General features: G+C 43.6%; 1 protein-coding gene across 4 annotated transcripts in view; it reads right to left on the bottom strand.

The window, feature by feature from the left end:
• The window catches only part of PDE1B (phosphodiesterase 1B), a 308,494-nt gene that overhangs the window by 70,058 nt on the left and 218,564 nt on the right, over positions 1-19,872 (bottom strand). The gene's annotated exons all lie outside the window — the stretch shown is intronic.

Raw genomic sequence — 19,872 nt, 5'->3', positions numbered from 1 at the left:
CTCTAGAGGGGAAGAGTCTTGGAATTTAATTCATTTTGATGTGAAAGGAGTTTAGATGACATCATTGGAGAAGATAAAATAAAAAAGACTATTTTTTCCCAGAGTGATAACGGGAAAATCGTAGGTGAAAAAAACACAATAATACTGTTACAAAGAAAGGAACTGCAAAGAGAAAGATGAGCGGGTTTGCATAATATTGTTCCACAGTGATTCCAAACAGACGTATTTTATTTTTGTGTTATTTGTGGACTTATCAGCAGCTATTCAAGCAAGTGTTGTATTCTAGCTGAGATATTCCTTCCACTGTGTAAATTGTGAGGCAACGTCTAAAGAATACAAAACATATACAGTATATCAACAGTAGAATGGGTAGAAGAGGGGAATGTTCATTTTCCTTTAAAGGTTTGTCCCATAGTTCCCTCAAAAAAAGGGACGGTAACTATATTTACACACTGACCCTATAAGAAGCATTTAATGCTCAAATTTTATTTTTTATTTTTGTCAATTTAAAAAAACAAACGTAATTGTATCAAACTGCAAAAAAATAGTCTGTTCCTCTTCCACCAGAAACAGCATTTCAGGTGTCCATAGGCTGTATTTGGTATTGTAGCTCAGTCTACAATAACAAAGTCTTGACTCAAATAAACACTCAAATAAACAAACTGATACACTGTGTTATTCCTAGTTTAGGGCCTGAGGGTACAGTTTCTGACACAGAGCCTGAATTTAAAATATCCAACCATTTTATATAGACTTAAAAGACATGGTCCCTGGATAGATATGAGTCCAGCACTGATCAGATGCAGTCACAGGCAGAATGTGCAACAAATACATGCAGTGACTCACAGGTGACATCTTTTCTGAATGAGTGCACCTCCACAATTCTCCAATTAGTATGCTCCTTCACAGTGTCCCCTTTAGTAATAGTGCTCCTCCACAGTTCCCCCTTTAGTAATAGTGCTCCTCAACAGTGCCACAATTAGTAATAGTGCTCCTCCACAGTTCCCTAATTAGTAATTTAATAATAGTGCTCCTCCACAGCGCCCAAATTAGTAATAGTCCTCCTCCACAGTGCCAGTAATAGTACTCCCCCTCCACAGTGCCCCCATTAGTAACAGTGCCAGTCTCTCAACACCTCGCTCACCCAAGTTACAGACAGAGCCAATCACAGTACGAATCACCCGACTATTCTACTGATAGAGCAGGAGATGATGCCCAATGATGCTGGAGCCCCCCCCTTTCTAAGATTCTTTGAACAAGCATAAGTACGTCGACGCTACATGCAGAGGAAGCTCCATGGCAACCGGTAAGCCATGGACTCAGTCAGTAATGCAGATTGATTTTTAATCTGCAGTAGTGACTGAAGCCAGGGATCTACTCGGCACCCGTCAGCGATCGATCAGTTGATCGCGAACGACAAATTTCCGACCTCTGCATTTCATGGTGCCCACTGTATTAAACAGGCTGTCTGAATAATGCATGGATGTGCTGGTTCCCTTAGAGAGATACATAGACGCTCCTTGTGGCTGCTATTTGCTCTGGCTAATTGATGGAGATTACAGATGAGGGACATCTCTCTCTTAATTCAGAATGCCCTTATAGCATATTTGAAAATTCGTTTTCAAAATCAGCCCCTTAAATAATGAATCATATATAACTAAAGAGATGGTTTATTTTAAATCGATTAGGACTGACTTTGCAGAAACGAAAGGCCCTTTTACAACAGCCGATAAGCGGCCAGTGCAGCGAGCGCCAATCAACGAGACATCGTTGATCGGCGCTCGTTTGCTCCTGTTACATGGAGCTATGGATGGGGACGAGCGGTCGTTACACCGATCGTTCGTCCTCATAGATTATTATCATGTCGGCAGCGCGTCTCCCTGTTTGGGATGGGCCCACAAAACTTCGCACCGGCGTGGCAAGACGCCAAACCTCCCTCCTCGTGCGGTCTCCACACAGAAATTTAAATCCACTGGGAAAAAAAATTTGGGATTTCTCTACTGGGAATCTCATCAGACAAAACATAATGATATCTGGGTCTGAACAGTGGTTGAAGTACACACCAAAATTACAAATGTATCTCAATTTATCTTTTTTTTTTGTCTACTGAACTAAGTATTTAAAAAAAAATGTGTTGTCAAAGCAGAGATTGCTGCAGTCAGAGATAGGCTCATTCAGCATGTGATCAGTTTGTCAGAACTGCCTGCTCTGGGGTACACCTGGGGTACGCCTCACCAGTGAGGACATCTTACAATTTTAGAAGCAGCGTCTTAAAATATATTACAAGGTTACAAATTAAGAAACGTGGCCAAATACATAGGCATGTAAATACACTACAGGAGCTTTATATCAGTTTCCTAATATATATTTCTCTTGTACTGCCATATAACTTGATTATATATGCTGCTCCTACTTTATGCTTTATTTTGATTATATACTTAGTACCCTCCATTTGATACAAAAGGAAAAATATGATGCAGAACAAAGCAATTGTTTAATCAAGCAGGGTGTCAAACAATTTTAGGAGATGCCCACTCTATTTTATGTATGACACTACTTTTTGAGGAAAAGGTATTTTATGTGTGACATTAACAGAGATGACAGCTAATAAATACTCATCATAGAGAACAAATAGTCTCAGAGCCGTTGCTTGAAGACACAAAGGTTTTGGTCCAGCCTCTTAGAACTATTGCTGTGTTTATGCACATGCTGCGCTGCTTCATATGTTTTCCTTGCACGTTGTCTCCTTCAGTGTGTCCTTGCCCTGAGCCACCAGCCGTTCAGAAATTGATTTTCCCTTTTACGCTTTCAGCTTGCAACTAATTGAATAGATGGTACCTGTGATTATGACATGGCTGCTATAACAGCCAGCGGACAGGATTGCTGTACTGAGCTAGAAAAATATCCCATCACAATAAATAAAGTTAGAACATTTTACCATTATGCATATATTTAATCTACAAAGGTGGCACTGCCCAGAGGGTAATGGCCAAAAGTGCTAGGGAACAGTATTTCAATATCTCTGACAGCCATTGTAATGCAAATGTGAAACAAGGGCATGTGAGTTCAAAGTCTGACAACAGCAATAAGAGTATATACATCAAACATTAACATGAGGGTTATACACGTGATAGCTCTAGGTTTTACTGAGCAATAGGAACGATGGACATCTCAGTAACGTTCATAAGTGCAATGTTCCTTCTTTCAAAATTTCCATAATTTGCTTTGTCCCAAAGAATATACGGATGTGTCCCTCCTTAACTTTTCTCATATCTCAACATATCCGGAGATGTGTGGCGCGAGATGACCAGTTTGAAAACAAACATGATTTCACGATACTCTTTCACAATATGTCTATGCTCTATGTGACTGTGTGGCGGCCACCCAGTGGTTGAGGTGTGAATTGCCGTTTGTCAAGGGTTTTGCTACAATGTCGTGATGAATTAGTTTCATGACAAATTGGAGGCCTTAACCAAATTCAAGCAAAAGATGGACATATCTGTATTTCAGGCATCAGTTAATACCAATCTTTAAGGCATGTATTTTGCAACCCCTATAGCTATGCCTATGGAAAATAACATATATAAAAACAAGAAAAAGAAAACATCAATGTTTCCACCATTATTTTTGTAGCAGGAATCCCTGTCCTTTCGGCTGGGCACACCTCACCAAGGAGGATGTCCTATGATGGAGTATGTATATTACATGGCTTTACCCTACTCCTGGTTGAATTAGTCAGCCTTCCTGCAACTCAGATATCTAGCTAAGCTACAAATAAATGCACCACGCAAAACGTCTTCAATCCTCTGAGGAAAAACCCATAGTAGACTAACGTACATTATCAGGGAAACGTTACATTCTGGGATATATCTAGTTTCTAGTCAAACCTCCATTTCAGATGTAATGATGTAAACAGCATGTTAAAGAAGAATTACAACTTCGGCTGTGGGCATGTCCCCATTCCGGATGCTTTGCCAGAAGCAAAGAACTGCAAATGTTAACAGCAGGATCACTGTTCAATGTAACACCACCAGAGAGGCTGAGAATTGATGCATAGACAAATTATCATAATCTACTAACATTCTCAATACTGACTTTAGTTTCCTTATCCGGAATTGTGCTCATATGGAGTCCGCACATGCATTCAATACCTCTTATGTAGAGTATATAGCCAGGATTCCACAACAGATCAGATATGCAGATACAATTCGTTTTGACCCAATCTTATCTGATTTTGTATACAAGAACAACAGTATGATTGTTCCAGGTTGAGATCATCTAGGGCTATATGGATACAACAGAGCCAGGATTCTGGCTGTAGGTTTATCTTGTCTGTAGGTAAGAAGAGAGGGGCAGAAGTAGTGGACTAAAGGCCCTTTTACATCGGCTGATAAGCGGCCGGTGCAGCGAGCGCCGATCAACGAGACATCTTTGATCGGCGATCGTTTGCTCCTTTCACACGGAGCTATGGATGGGGATGAGCGGTCATTACTCCGATCTCTCATCCCCATACGTTATTATCATGTCGGCAGCGCGTCTCCCTTTACACAGGGAGATGTGCTGCAGACAACGATTATATTTTCTTTTTTTAAAACGATACGACCAGCAGATGATCGAGCGTTTTCTCATTCATCTGCTGATTGTTCCCCTGTTTACACAGGGCAATTATTGGCATATTAACGCTCATCTGCACGATAATCGCCCTTTGTAAATCCCCTTTACACTACTGTAGAATCTAGCGAAACACAAGGTTTGCTTGCTTGTAACAGGGATGTAATTATAAGGGCTGGATATTGGGTGGTGGGGCACTGGCACCAGTAGCAAGAGTTAATAATAACGTTTTTATAATAAGAAGGAAAGCTACTATTTTGGCATCAAACTAATTTTGCATAGTAGAGGAGAGCATGGCCACCACTCAGCAGCAAAGGGTCGCTGAATTAAACATTTATGTATGAATGTACCGTAGCTTCACCAAACTCAATCTTTTTCCCAGTGAAAAAAAGCATGGCTGCATATGTAGTTTGTAACCATGGAGACACATAGTTCTACATAGAAGCTTTATACATAAAATGGTAAGATACTTACAAATTGGCAAAGCTAATAACATAGAATTTTTTTTTGCAAATGTAAACATATAATTTTAAGAGCATCATATTTTTTAAGTCATGGTGATAGGACATGTCACGAAATACTGATCCCCTTGTTATGTGTTCTGCTTTCTCCCCCATTCCCTCTTTTATGTGTTGGACTCTCCCTTACCCCCATTATGTTGTCTGTTCCCCCTTTATGTGTAATACCTCACTCCCCCATTTCTTATGTTACATTACTTGCCCTCCTCTGCCCCCCCACATATAAAGATTGTCTTGCAACCACAATCAATGTACATACATTTGGCATCTTCATAACCGTAAAAAAATATATACAATAAAGAACAGGGGGAAAACTCATGTCACAAAATACAAAGCTTTATACAGCAAGTGTACACTTAAACAAAAAATGTTATGTCCCTCAAAATGAAGAAGGGACACATTATTGATAATGTGTAATAATCACATTTGCTTCCTTTCACAGCAGAAGCGTTCTAAGTACAGAACATCAAATTCACAGCTGTTGCCATGAAACCATTAGCAGACTACTGACTGCTATTTATTGCCTGTAGTCTGCTGCCAGGATAACAAAGTTAATTTTGGGAATTTGAATACCCTTGTCCCTCAGCTATATCACTTCTGGTGGGATCGAATTCTGTTAGACTATGATATTTTCTAAAATATTCTTGTACTGTAGGTTCACTAAATGTATTCTGCAAGTGTACACATGTAGTCGTTCAGGCGTTAATTACGTGAGATTTCATGGTCGGGGATAAGAGCATATTAAGTGCTGGAACGTCAATTCTACTGCAATTTACTATACAGTGCAATTCTTGAACATTCATGCTGGGTAGAAATGTTGCGAGAAAACCAAACCAAACATCCCAGCCCATTTTCAGATGAATGTGCGGTATTGTTCTTTTCTTACTGCAAACAATTATGAGATGATCTGAAAAGAGCGCAGTCCCGAAGGCTGAATAGCAGCAGGCTTGTTCACATCTGCAGTCTAGCGACAGTCCGGAAGACAGCAGCCTTCTGATGAACAGCGGTAGTTGTGTTGAAGAACATAATCTTGTTAAATAGGAGATGCAGAACAATCAGTCTCCTCTATGAGGACAGGGCTGGAAGATGACATAAAACAGCAGTGCTGCTCGCTTACAAAGGGCTGTGCCTCACACAACTCTTTTAAAAGAGTCCGGAAAAATAAGTAAAGATGAGGCTAATGTATCTAAGCTCGGTTGTAAAAAATGCTATGGCCAAATAACGACACTTCACAAGTAATAAGAATATTAATAATGCAACACATGGTGAGTTGTATTGACAAGAATAACGTTTGGATAGTCCCACAAATTGTCATTGCAAGTAGGGCACGGTTCCCTGATAATACACGGATCGCAGAGTATCTTCCAGCAATTAGGTTTCATCTGTAGGTGAACCCAACAACAAGTGTCCGATTCGCCTGCTGCGCCACCACAGTGGAAATGCAGCATTACAGAGAGCACATTGTACTTGGTGGGCTGGTTGTGTGATGCACGGACGTGCTGGGTCCTCCAGTGTGGGAGACGCTCTTTGTAGCCACTCTCTATGGTCTCTGCCTATTAATTCCAAATTCCCAAATCCCTTTACAACTAATATCATTTAAAGCCTGGCTCTTCTTTTCAATGGTCTACATATTTACTTAAAGAGTAACCGTCATATCAGGAATGCTTTGACATGTCATAGTGACATGTCAGAATATTTGACCGGAGGAAGTCTGGGTGCTGAGACCCCGACCCATCAAAACTTCTGACATGTCACTATGACATGTTAAAAGTTTCCTGAAACGATAGTTACTCTATAAATTTTCCCTGCCTCTCGCCAGTACCTTGTACTGGCAAAACTTATTTCCGCTACTTTCTAGGGCAGCGTTTTTTAATGTTCCTGTAATGATGGGGGTAGGGAAACGGACAAGTGAGCCCTAATCTACCCGCCACTCTGTCCCTGCCTACTTGCAACGACCCGCCCTAGGCGACGGGGTACAACTGGGCGGCGGTCCCTACGCTCAGTAAGTGCACGAGACAAACAGACAAGGGAACACAAAGCAAAGGGAAAGGGGCAGTTGCCCACGGCAACACCGTGAGCAACAAGAGTGGTGAACGAGCCGAGTCAAACCAGGTGTGCACGAGGTACCAAACGCAGAGCAGGAGAGCAGTCAGAAAGCCAGGGTCAGTATGGAGCAGGATCAAATAGATAGAAGCTGTAGCTGGGCCAGGAAACCACACGAGAAGAATCACAAGCAAAGGAGGAACAGGAAAGGCAGGTATAAATAGACAGAGGGCGGGAGCTAGCTCCGTCTGGCCAGGCTGCGATAGGCTCTCCCACTCCTAAGCCTGCCATCCTGAGTGGTGGAAGATGGAGTCAGTCTCATAGACATAGACTCAGGTGCAGACTGATTACCTATGGGAGTATACACAGAAGTTGTGCCTGGCAGATCCTTTACAGTTCCTATGTCAAGTACGCCCTACTCAGACAAATTATACGAAAGTACTACCAAGGTATGATCATACAGTTAGGTCCAGGATTATTTGGACAGTGACACAATCTTCCTGATTTGGGCTCCGTATGCCACCACATTGGATTTGAAATGAAACAACTGAGATGTAATTGAAGTGTAGACTTTCAGGTTTAATTCAAGGGGTTGAACAAAAATATCCTGTGAAACGTTTAGGAATTGCAACCATTTTTCTACACAGTCTCCTCATTTCAGGGGCTCGGAAGTGATTGGACAAATTAACATTACCATAAATAAAATGTTTTTTTTTTTTAATACTTTGTAGAGAATCCTTTGCAGGCAATGCCTGCCTGAAGTCTGGAACCCGTGAACATCCCCAAACTCTGGGTTTCCTCCTTTGTGATGCTTTGCCCGGCCTTTACTGCAGCTGTCTTCAGTTGTTGCTTGTTTGTGGGTCTTTCTGCGTTAAGTTTTGTCTTAAAGGAACAGTGTCATCACAAATTTTTTTTTCATATGTTAAAGATGTTAGTGCTTTATTAAAAACGTTTATATTTATTTGTGTGTTTGTGTTTTACTTTTTCTTATTTTTACACTTTTTCTTCCCTATGGGGGCTGCCATTTTTTGTTCCATTTCTGTATGTGTCGATTAACGACACATACAGACATGGAATACGGCAGCCACAGTCCCATAGGGACTGCGAACGGCTCCCGTCCCATCCACTTCTGTGTACGCCGTCTGTGTGGGAACTGCGCATGCGCCGCTCCCACACAGTCCAATTTGAAATTGGCGCCGTTGGCGCCATTTTCCTGTGGACCGGAAGTCGCGGCCGGACAGTAAGATTACTACTTCCGGTCGCGGCTTCCGGACTTGTGCACTTGGACCAGCGGCAGCAGACGGAGCGGACGGGCCGGAGGGAGCCGCGGCGGCAGGAGCAGGTAAGAGATTTCAATGTATGTTCGTGTTTGTGTACGTTTACTACTGTATGTAAACCTACTACACTGTGTGTTAGCTCAAAAAATGGCGACACACAGTGTAGGAGGATACACCGTTCAAACCCCTCGTTTATCCCGGCACTAGCCAGGATAAAGGAGGGGGGGATGCTGAGAGCTCACTAGAGCGAGGGCTTTTTACCCAATTTTGCAATGCTGCAATTTTGGGAATAGCTCCACCTAGTGACCTGCAATGGGAAATATTATAAATTAGAATCTAATTTATAATATTTCCTGACTCGTGAAAAAAATAAAAAAAATTTGAACAATGTTTAATCACCTACACACTAAATGTTTAATTAAAAAAAAACAACATGTTTTTCTGGCAACACATTCCTTTTAAGCAAGTAAAATGCAGCTCGATCGGGTTGAGATCTGAAAATTGACTTCGTCATTGCAGAATATTCCACTTCTTTGCCTTAAAAAACTCCTGGGTTGCTTTCGTAGTATGTTTTGGGACAATGTCCATCTGTACTGTGAAGCAATGTCCAGTCAACCTTGCTGCATTTGGTTGAATCTGAGCAGAAAGTAAATCCCTGAACAATTCAGAATTCATCCGACTGCTTCTGTCTTCAGTCACATCAACAATAAACACTAGTAACCCAGTGCCTTTGGCAGCCATGCATGCCCATGCCATCACACTGCCTCCACCATGTTTTACAAGCCTTCTACATAGTTTCTTCCTCCCATCATTCTAGTACAGGTTGATCTTAGTTTCATCTGTCCAAAGAATGCTGTTCCAGAACTGGGCGGCTTCTTTAGATGTTGTTTGGCAAAGTCTAATCTGGTCTTTATATTTTCGAGGCTGATTCATGGTTTGTACCTTGTGGTGAACCCTCTGTATTTGCTCTCATGAAGTCTTCTCTTTATGGTAGACTTAGATACTGATACACGTTCTTCCAGGAGAGTGTGCTTCACTTGGGTGGATGTTGCGAAGGGGTTTTTCTTCACCATGGAAAGGATTCTGCGATCATCCACCACTGTTGTCTTCCGTGGACCTCTAGGCCTTTTGGAGTTCACGAGATTACCAGTGCTCTTTTTTTTTTTCAAGAATGTACCAAACTGTTTATTTGACCGCTCCTAACATTTGTGCTATCTCTCTGATGGATTTCTTCATTTTTTTCAGCCTAACGATGGTCTGTTTCACTTGCATTGAGTGCTCCTTTGACCTCATGTTGTGGGTTGACAGCAACAGCTTCCAAATGCAAATGCCGCACCTGGAATCAACTCCAGACCTTTTACCTGCTTAATTGATGATGGATTAACGAGGGAATAGCCCATGCAGCCCATTACATAGCTTTTAAGATAATTGTCCAATTACCTTTGGTCCCTTGAAAAAGAGGCAGCTACATATTAAAAAGCTGTAATTCCTAAACCCTTCCTCAAATTAGGATGTGACTACTCTCAAATTAAACCTGAGTTTGTACTTTAAGCCCATATTGATTATATAACTGTATATTCAATATGTTTTGGTTACCAGCTAAAGTACCCCCTAGAGCAGGGGTCTCAAACACGCGGCCCGCGGGTCGCATGCGGCCCCATGGGCTGTCATCTGCGGCCCGCGGGACACAGAGCCGCTAGTATCGGCTCTGCTCAGAGACTCTGGAATTCCCTGACATCGCTGTCCACATATGAACAGCGATGTCTGGGGCTTCCTCAGAGCCGGAGTCCCGGGCAGAGCGCTAGTACAGGCTCTGCTCCGGGACTCTGTGGAATTCCCTGACATCGCTGCCCATATATGGACAGTGTGTCAGGGTCTTGCCCAGAGCGGAGCAGAGCGCTGGTGTCGGCTCTGCTCCTGGACTCTGTGGAATTCCCTGACATCGCTGTCCACATATGAACAGCGATGTCTGTGGCTTCCCAGAGCCGGAGTCCCGAGCAGAGCGCTGGTGTCGGCTCTGCTCCGGGACTCTGTGGAATTCCGTGACATCGCTGTCCACATATGAACAGCGATGTCTGGGGCTTCCCCAGAGCCGGAATCCCGAGCAGAGCGCTGGTGTCGGCTCTGCTCCGGGACTCTGTGGAATTCCATGACACCACTGTCCACATATGAACAGCGATGTCTGGGGCTTCCCCAGAGCCGGAGTCCCGGGCAGAGCGCTAGTACAGGCTCTGCTCCAGGACTCTGTGGAATTCCCTGACATCGCTGCCCATATATGGACAGTGTGTCAGGGTCTTGCTCAGAGCGGAGCAGAGCGCTGGTGTCGGCTCTGCTCCTGGACTCTGTGGAATTCCCTGACATCGCTGTCCACATATGAACAGCGATGTCTGGGGCTTCCCCAGAGCCGGAGTCCCGAGCAGAGCGCTGGTGTCGGCTCTGCTCCGGGACTCTGTGGAATTCCCTGACATCGCTGTCCACATATGAACAGCGATGTCTGGGGCTTCCCCAGAGCCGGAGTCCCGAGCAGAGCGCTGGTGTCGGCTCTGCTCCGGGACTCTGTGGAATTCCCTGACATCGCTGCCCATATGTGGACAGTGTGTCAGGGTCTTCCCCATAGCGGAGTCCCGGGCAGAGCGCTAGTATCGGCTCTGCTCCGGGACTTAGTGGAATTCCCTGACATCGCTGCCCATATATGGACAGTGTGTCAGGGTCTTCCCCAAGGCGGAGTCCCGGGCAGAGCGCTATTATCGGCTCTGCTCCGGGACTCTGGGGAAGCCTCTGACATCGCTGTCCATAGATCGACAATGATGTCAGGGGCTTCCCCAGAGCAGGAGTCCCAGTGATGTCAGGAGCACAGCTGGAGTCCCAGGAAGAGCCTACTAGCGCTCTACCTGGGACTCCAGCTCTGGGGTTGCCCCTGACATCTCTGTCCATATATGGACAGTGATGTCAGGAGCAGAGCTGGAATCCCAGGCAGAGTGCCAGAAGCAGCTCTGCTCCGGGACTCCAGCTCTGGGCAAGCCCCTGACATCACTGGGGCAGCCTCTACAGAGGGCACTGGGGCAGCCTCTACAGAGGGCAATGGGACAGCCTCTACAGAGGGCACTTGGGCAGCCTCTACAGAGGGCACTGGGGCAGCCTCTACAGAGGGCACTGGGGCAGCCTCTACAGAGGGCACTGGGGCAGCCTCTACAGAGGGCACTGGGGCAGCCTCTACAGAGGGCACTGTGGCATTATCTACAAGTGGGTGGGTGGCAGTATCTGAAGAGGACACTGGCATTATCTAGGGGTGTGTTGCATTATCTACAGAGGGCACTGTGGCCTTATCTACAGAGGGCACTGTGGCCTTATATACAGAGGGTACTGTGGCCTTATCTACAGAGGGCACTGTGGCCTTATCTACAGAGGGCACTGTGGCCTTATATACAGAGGGCACTGTGGCCTTATCTACAGAGGGCACTGTAGCACCATCCACAGAGGGCACTGCGGCAGCATCCACAGAGGGCACTTCGGCACTATCTAAAAAGGGGCTGCCCAATCTTGACATGTGTGCTAACTGAGCCGCCGGACTGCATTTAGCGACACTTAAACTGGAAAGCTGGGTTTTTGAAATAAGCACGTGGAGAAATATCTCAAATTTTAAACCTAGCGCTATTATTATAGTAATGTAGTATTATTATGCTAGTAATATAGTGTTATAGTAGTTCAAATAACTAATTGATTAACAAAAATTTAGTATCGTATCAAATTTGAAAGTAATGCGGCCCGTCAACTTCCCATTTTTTCTATATGCGGCCCACTTACCCGGCCGAGTTTGAGACCCCTGCCCTAGAGACACGGCATGTCAATATTAATGTTACCATTTAAAAAGAGTTAAATACACAAGTTTTACATATTTATACCATGTACATAAACACTAAACATATACAATCCATCCCGTACAGTCTAATTGTCACTTGCATTATATTCTTTTTTCATTATTGTAATAACTCCTAAAATGACCATGTCCTCATGCTGTAATCTAAAGGTTAATTTCTAATATGAAAGATGAAGATCTAGTAATGCATCTCTAGTTAAAGATAAATAGCACATTTTCCTTAATAATAAATGATCTCATTTAACTTTGAATTTACTTGGGTAAAATCCCTTGTCATAAATATTCAGGATGAAAAAGCTTGAACATTTATCACTTAGATTCTAGATTAGAAATAAGCAGGACTTCTACATGAAGAGATTTAGTTAGTCTTTTAAAAGGAAAAATCCAAACTTGAGTATTGGATTTGAGTGTCAGTAGAAGATCAGGATTCAAGATCCATACAAATCATAATGCACAGGGATACCGTATTTCTAATTCCATTACACATAACATTATGAGAAACACATTTCTAAAAACTGGGGCTGTTACTAGGGATGTACCTACAGGAGGTTCAGTTCATAATACAATTTCTAAAATTGCCATCCGAAAGTAATAGAATGCTAAAATTTATATGCTCAAGAAATATGTCCATTTTTCGCTCAGACAGCGCCCTTTAAGCCTCTACTAGAGTAATCATTGGAGCCAAACATACATTAGATAATTGCCAGTCTGAGGCTGTTTTAGCTGCCAATTAAAATTTCTGATCCCTTGTCAAAATGTTACCCATTCACATGCAATAATGTGAATAAGTGAATATGAGATGTAATGAAGCCATGATCTGATGTGCTGTCATGTGATTCCTTGTGCAATTGCTTGAGGTACCTTGGGTGGGTAGGTAGTTACACCACTGTGTGTACTACACCCTCCTCCCAACCCTTCTATCCCTAATTATTCTTTACCTTGCTGTGTATTAAATTTTGCCCTGCATCCATACCCAGAATTATAGGGATTCGACAGAATTCAGCAACAACACCTGCCCAATAATGTCGGACCTAGAGGTCTCCGCTACTGTATGTGATGCATCACATTTTTAAGCTTTTCATTTTAATTCATTTCCGCTCTGACCCGTCAAGACATAGACTCCAGAAGACCTGTGAAGGAGTCCTGTGTTATCTGACACCAAGATGTTAGCAACAGATCCTTTAAAGAGGCTCTGTCACCAGATTTTGCAACCCCTATCTGCTATTGCAGCAGATCGGCGCTGCAATGTAGATTACAGTAACGTTTTTATTTTTAAAAAACGAGCATTTTTGGCCAAGTTATGACCATTTTCGTATTTATGCAAATGAGGCTTGCAAAAGTACAACTGGGCGTGTTGAAAAGTAAAAGTACAACTGGGCGTGTATTATGTGCGTACATCGGGGCGTGTTTACTACTTTTACTAGCTGGGCGTTGTGTATAGAAGTATCATCCACTTCTCTTCACAACGCCCAGCTTCTGGCAGTGCAGACACAGCCGTGTTCTCCAGAGATCACGCTGTGTCGTCACTCACAGGTCCTGCATCGTGTCAGACGAGCGAGGACACATCGGCACCAGAGGCTACAGATGATTCTGCAGCAGCATCAGCGTTTGCAGGTAAGTCGATGTAGCTACTTACCTGCAAATGCTGCTGCAGAATCAACTGTAGCCTCTGGTGCCGACACGATGCAGGGCCTGTGAGTGACGTCACAAATCTGCACTGCCAGAAGCTGGGCGTTCTGAAGAGAAGTGGATGATACTTCTCATCAGAACGCCCAGCTAGTAAAAGTAGTAAACACGCCCCGATGTACGCACATAATACACGCCCAGTTGTACTTTTACTTTTCAACACGCCCAGTTGTACTTTTGCAAGCCTCATTTGCATAAATACGAAAATGGTCATAACTTGGCCAAAAATGCTCGTTTTTTTAAAAATAAAAACGTTACTGTAATCTACATTGCAGCGCCTATCTGCTGCAATAGCAGATAGGGGTTGCAAAATCTGGTGACAGAGCCTCTTTAAGTCCCGTAAGCTGCAAAGTGGGGCTTCCATGGATCGAATTTGTTTTTCCAGCATATTCCACAGATGCCCGATCGAAATGAGATCTAGGGAATTTGGTGGCCAAGTCAACACCTTGAACTCTTTGTCATGCTCCTCAAACTATTCCTGAATAATTTTTGCAGTGTGGCAGGCACATTATCCTGATGAAAGAGGCCACTGCCATTAGGGAATACCATTGCCATGGAGGAATACCATTGCCAATGTTTGACAGGTACCACCTACCTACTTTAAAGTAGCATCCACATTAATGGCATTACACAAGGTTCCCCAGCAGGACATTGTCCAGAGCTTAACACTGCCTCCGCGGACTTGGCTTCTTCCCATAGAACATCCTGTGTTGCCATTTGTTCGCCATGTAAGTGAAGCATATGCACCCAGCCGTCCACATGATGTCAAATAAATGTGATTCATCAGACCACGTCATCTTCTTCCATTGCTCCTTGGTCCAGTTCTGATGCTCACTTTCCATAGTGGGCACATTCGGCGGAGGACAGGGCATGGGCACTCTAAACAGACTGCTCCTATTCAGCCCCAAACACAGCACGACCCCTTCCTCTCATAGCCAGCATTAACTTTTTCAGCAATTTGTGATACAGTAACTATTCTGTGGGATCGGATAAGACGGGTTAGCCTTCACTTCCCACGCTCATTAATGAGCCTTCGGCGCCCCTGACCCTGGTTCTCCAGACTTGTAGCACTTTTGGTAGGTACTAACTATTGCATACCAGGAACACCCCATAAGACTTGCCGTTTTGGAGGTACTTTATTACAGTCATCTAGCCATCACAATTTTCCCCTTGTCAAAGTTGCCTAGATCTTTACACTTGCCCATTTATCAAGGTTCCAACACATCAACTTCAGGAACTGACTGTTCATGTGCTGCCTAATATATCCTACCCCTTGGCAGGCGCCATTGCAATCAGATAATCAATGTTATTCACTTCACCTCAATGGTGTCTTGCTTTAGTTAATAAAAACCTTACTAAACAGGGCACATATTATGTGGTCCAAATCTGCTATGAACGGAGATTTTGGGAAACAGAGGCAGTGGAAAGAAAACACATAAAAATCAATGAATGCATCTTGACTGGACTGCTTTTCTGCCTGGACAAACATCCTTGCTCGTGTTTAAGCAGACATACACATGATGCAAGCAGCAGCCCCTGAGATCGCCTCTCAGGATTGTTTTAGACCATACAGAATACAACAAATGCAGAGAACTAGACATTCTCTGCTCAAAAAGCCTAAATTAATAAAACGATACAACGGCTTTACGCAAATGCAGTAACAGCCCATATATCAGTTGTCACTGGTTGTTACCCGGCTTTCTACGGTCATCGGATGCCATAAAAATCGGTATTTTTATGAAGAGATGCATTAACAGTTACAGATTTATCCAGTTGCCTCCAGGCGTTGTTGAACACTGTAATAGTTGTCCTTCATCCACCATGTATTAGACCAACATAGCTCGAAAAGCCGGTTATCTAGAACATTGAAGAAGAATCAGGTACTTACAGATGTAGCAGGGTTAAGCTTCCAGTACAGTACAACTGAAATTGTTACACCTTCTCAAGAAATCACAATGTGTTATCTGTGGTTTTCAGTACAATGTAGGGTTGGCATACCGTAATATTTCCAGGGTAGCCAGGTTTACAAAAAGACTTCATGTGAATGGGGTTCCCATGTGCATGACTGTTCCAATCAGTAGATATGATTGGCTTATTAACCCAGTGATCAGTGTATGGCGATATGTTCTGTCTTTGCATAAGTTAGCAAGAAAAATAACAGTTTCCTAACTTTTCCCAGCCGCAGCTAAGCTCCAACTGATATCCTCCGGACCCGATTCCCACTAGAAACCTGACAAAAAACTCAAGGACCCTAATGTAAGGCCTCATGCACATGAATGTAGATTTCATCCGCAATTACGGATCCGTAATTGTGGATAAAATACTGACATATTAATTTCTATCGGCCACGGACACCTACCCATATATTTACAGGTGTGTGTTCGTGCCGTAGAAATAAGCTGCAAAAAATAGGACATGCCCTCTTTTTTCACATTTACAGACCACGCTCCTACGGTCAGTAAATACTGCACAGACACAGAGCGCGGAGTTCCATCCGCATTTGCGTACCATGCTCAGAGTAATAAGTATAGCAGCGCGGTCCGTAAATGTGAAAAAGTAGGGCACGTAAATACTGCACGGTCTTGTGCATGAGGCCTAAGTCAGCAGGATCTATCTTGATTCATTCCTCATACCAGAAGTATGGGTAGTGCGAACAGAGAATAGGTGAAGTACTTTGTAACTACAAATATCTAAACATCTTTATTTTTTTTTAAATAAAGTATTTTCAGATTTTTACGATTTTTCATGCATTAAAAGGAATTATCTAATATTTCTGGAATGCTCACAATATAAGGTTTATAAGGCCCGTTATAGTAATTTGTTTCGGCAGCATTGAGTGTACATAAACTAACTCCTGTACCAAATGATAACCAAGAACTCTTCTACTGAAAAGAACAGCAGCAAAAGATGTTAGTCACTATGTTTATCACTTCTGCCCTTTAAAGATAGATTCACATAGGAAAAAGTGTGATTTAGGGGGCCTTCCAAACTCTCACACAAAAAAAGAAAAGGGCTTGTCCCCTCAAATTCTGACACCGTCCAATTATTACTAACAATGTCAGATTGTGTAAGGATCCATTCTGTTAACAAGAGCAATGGTGATGCTCAGTTGTCAATTTATTCATACATTTCCAGGAGGAATAATAGAGGAATGGCACAATATATATTTCTAAGAAAAGGTGCCCCAGAAATGTAGTTTTATGGGTAATACAAGTATTTACTAAAACAGGCAGAAGAGCTGAAAGGTCCTCTTTAATAGAAAGGTAACTAAAAGAATAAACATAGTCCAGCACTTTTACTGTATAATAAAGCTACTGCAAAATTTACTAGAACCAATATAAACATCTAACATGAAAATAAATAATACTTTGCTTAGAGTGCAATAGTTACTTAGCAACGTCTTAGATTTTACATTAACAATCATGAGGCCATTTGTGTCCATATGCAGAATTAAGACTTATGGATATCAGAGGCGGTGTCTCCTCTCTATAAACCAGAACGGAGAGCCGCTTTGTAAAATAAGCTCCTACTTTGGCAGAACCGCCCTTTAATGGTACATTTCCACTGAAGAGGCGGCTGCTGGGGAAATGACTGGCCAGAGGCGGCTTCCCCTGATAATCTGATGGCCGGTGTTTAGAGAAGCCGGACCAGCAACAATCAGCAGCTTCTATTAAAAATGGGATTGTCCTCATTAACCGAATATATAACTATGACTAAAAGAAACAGAGCAATAAAGAGTTTACAAACTTTCTACAGCCAAAATGCGTACTTATTTAAAAAAAATTGTATTTACTTCCTAAAATGTACCATTTTCCGGTCAGATGTGCTACCATCAGTATGGGACAAATCTACAAATTATAGGACCGAGGGCTACTGAAAAAGTTCAATCCAGGGTCAAACAACAGCATGAGTAGGATTTCCCTAGATACTTATAGGGCTAAATCAATCGGCTATTCAGCTGCATGTTAGCAATTCCATTGTAACAGTTTATTATTTTAGTATAAATATATATATATTCTTTTTTTTAGTGTCATTATTTATTTTGTCATTTTTATAGCTGTTTTACACCTGGATGTTCTTTACATTTAAATGAATGGAAACCCTAAGATGAGGTGTTTGGATTGTTAGCATCCATGGTGCGTGTATGCTGTCATGTAGGTAATTCCTACTATGGTGTAAGGTGTATTCGCCTAGTTTACTTATCCAAATAGGCTCAGACGGGTCATGGCAATGATGACTAAGGAGTGAGTTACATACATGTATGCAGGTAGATGACCGGGTTACCAAACACAGGTCTCCAAGGCCTCCAATATGGCTGACTATAGTTGAAACATCCTGTCCCCACTTATAGGAACATTCATATGCAAGATTTACTATTTGGAGGGGAATGTGGTCTAAAATGTAGTGCAGTGGCGGACACAGACTGCAAAAGGCCCCTGTGCAGATAATGTGCCAGGGCCCCCCCGCCCCCCCCCCCAATACCGACAAAGTTACCTAAACATATATATGCATATAAAAATAAACCTTACTAATAAAAATTATGAAGGAAGATTTATATTGTACATTTTATTACCAGTTTAGAACACAAGTAACACATTTTTTTCCGGGTTAAATTCTTATCTAAACTAAGTCCCTAAATGTGGGCAAAGAAAATGAAAAACCTATACTCACCTCCTCCGGCGCCTCCGTTCCCCCTCCGCAGCCCCTATCCCTTTCTGTGTTTACAAAGCTGCTGTGGTGACGCGCGGTCGATGGCACATGACCGCTGCAGCCAATCAATGCCCTCAACAGCGATTTGCTGTGGAACTACTGTCCTCAGCAGCACACCAATGAGGATATCTACAGGGGGGTCTGTATGGCGTTATCTACAGGGTGTCTGTATGGCGTTCCCTACAGGGGGGTCTGTAGGGAATGCCATACAGCCGCCCCTGTAGGGAACTCCATACAGCCCCCCCCCTGTAGGGACCGCCATACAGCCCCCCTGTAGGGAACGCCATACAGTCCCCCCTGTAGGGAACGCCATACAGCCCCCCCTGTAGGGACCACCATACAGCCCCCCTGTAGGGAACGCTATACAGCCCCCCCTGTAGGGAACGCCATACAGCCCCAACCCCCCCAAAAAATGCGACCTACAGTGTGAAAAGACAAAAGACATGTATCCCCTCTCCTCAGGATATACACAGGACAGGGGATACATGTGTGATCGCTGGCAGCGATAGGGAGAACGGGGGACTGAAAGTCCCCTGAAGTTCTCCATGACTAACCTCTGACTTCCGGCGTCTGTGTCGGCAGCTCAAGAAAAATGAAAGGAGCGCTGGTCACGCATGCGCACAAGCGCGACCGGCGCTCCATTAATTTCTACGGAGCTGCCGACACAGACCCCGGAAGTCCGAGGTTTGTGATGGAGAACTTCAGGGGACTTTCAGTCCCCCGTTCTCCCTATCAATGCCAGCGATCACACATGTATCCCCTGTCCTGTGTATATCCTGTGGAGAGGGGATACATGTCCTGTGGAGATCCTGTGGAGAGGGGATACATGTCTTATGTTTAATGGCAGAGCGGGGAGATACCTCCCTGCTCTGCCGTAGTGTTCAGTGGTGTTGCGCTGTAGCAGCCATAGCGGCAGCTAGCGGAGCCTCCGGCCATGGTGGGGGCCCGTGCCGGCGGGCGACACGGGCCCCCTCATGCCGCGGGCCCCGTAGCAGCCGCTACGGCTGCTATAGCGGTAGTTACGCCACTATGTTAGGGGGAGTTCACACTGAGTTTTTTTACGCGAAAACCATGGCAAAAAACGTCAGAAAGTGCCTCCTATTGAAAACCATAAAAAACGCCTGCGGGAAAAAGAAGCGTTAGGCTATGT

The sequence above is a fragment of the Rhinoderma darwinii genome, chromosome 2 (assembly GCF_050947455.1).
Source record: "Rhinoderma darwinii isolate aRhiDar2 chromosome 2, aRhiDar2.hap1, whole genome shotgun sequence".
NCBI classification, from domain to species: domain Eukaryota; kingdom Metazoa; phylum Chordata; class Amphibia; order Anura; family Rhinodermatidae; genus Rhinoderma; species Rhinoderma darwinii.
Note: the sequence above shows the minus strand (reverse complement) of the source record. Positions and strands in the feature narration are given on the sequence as shown.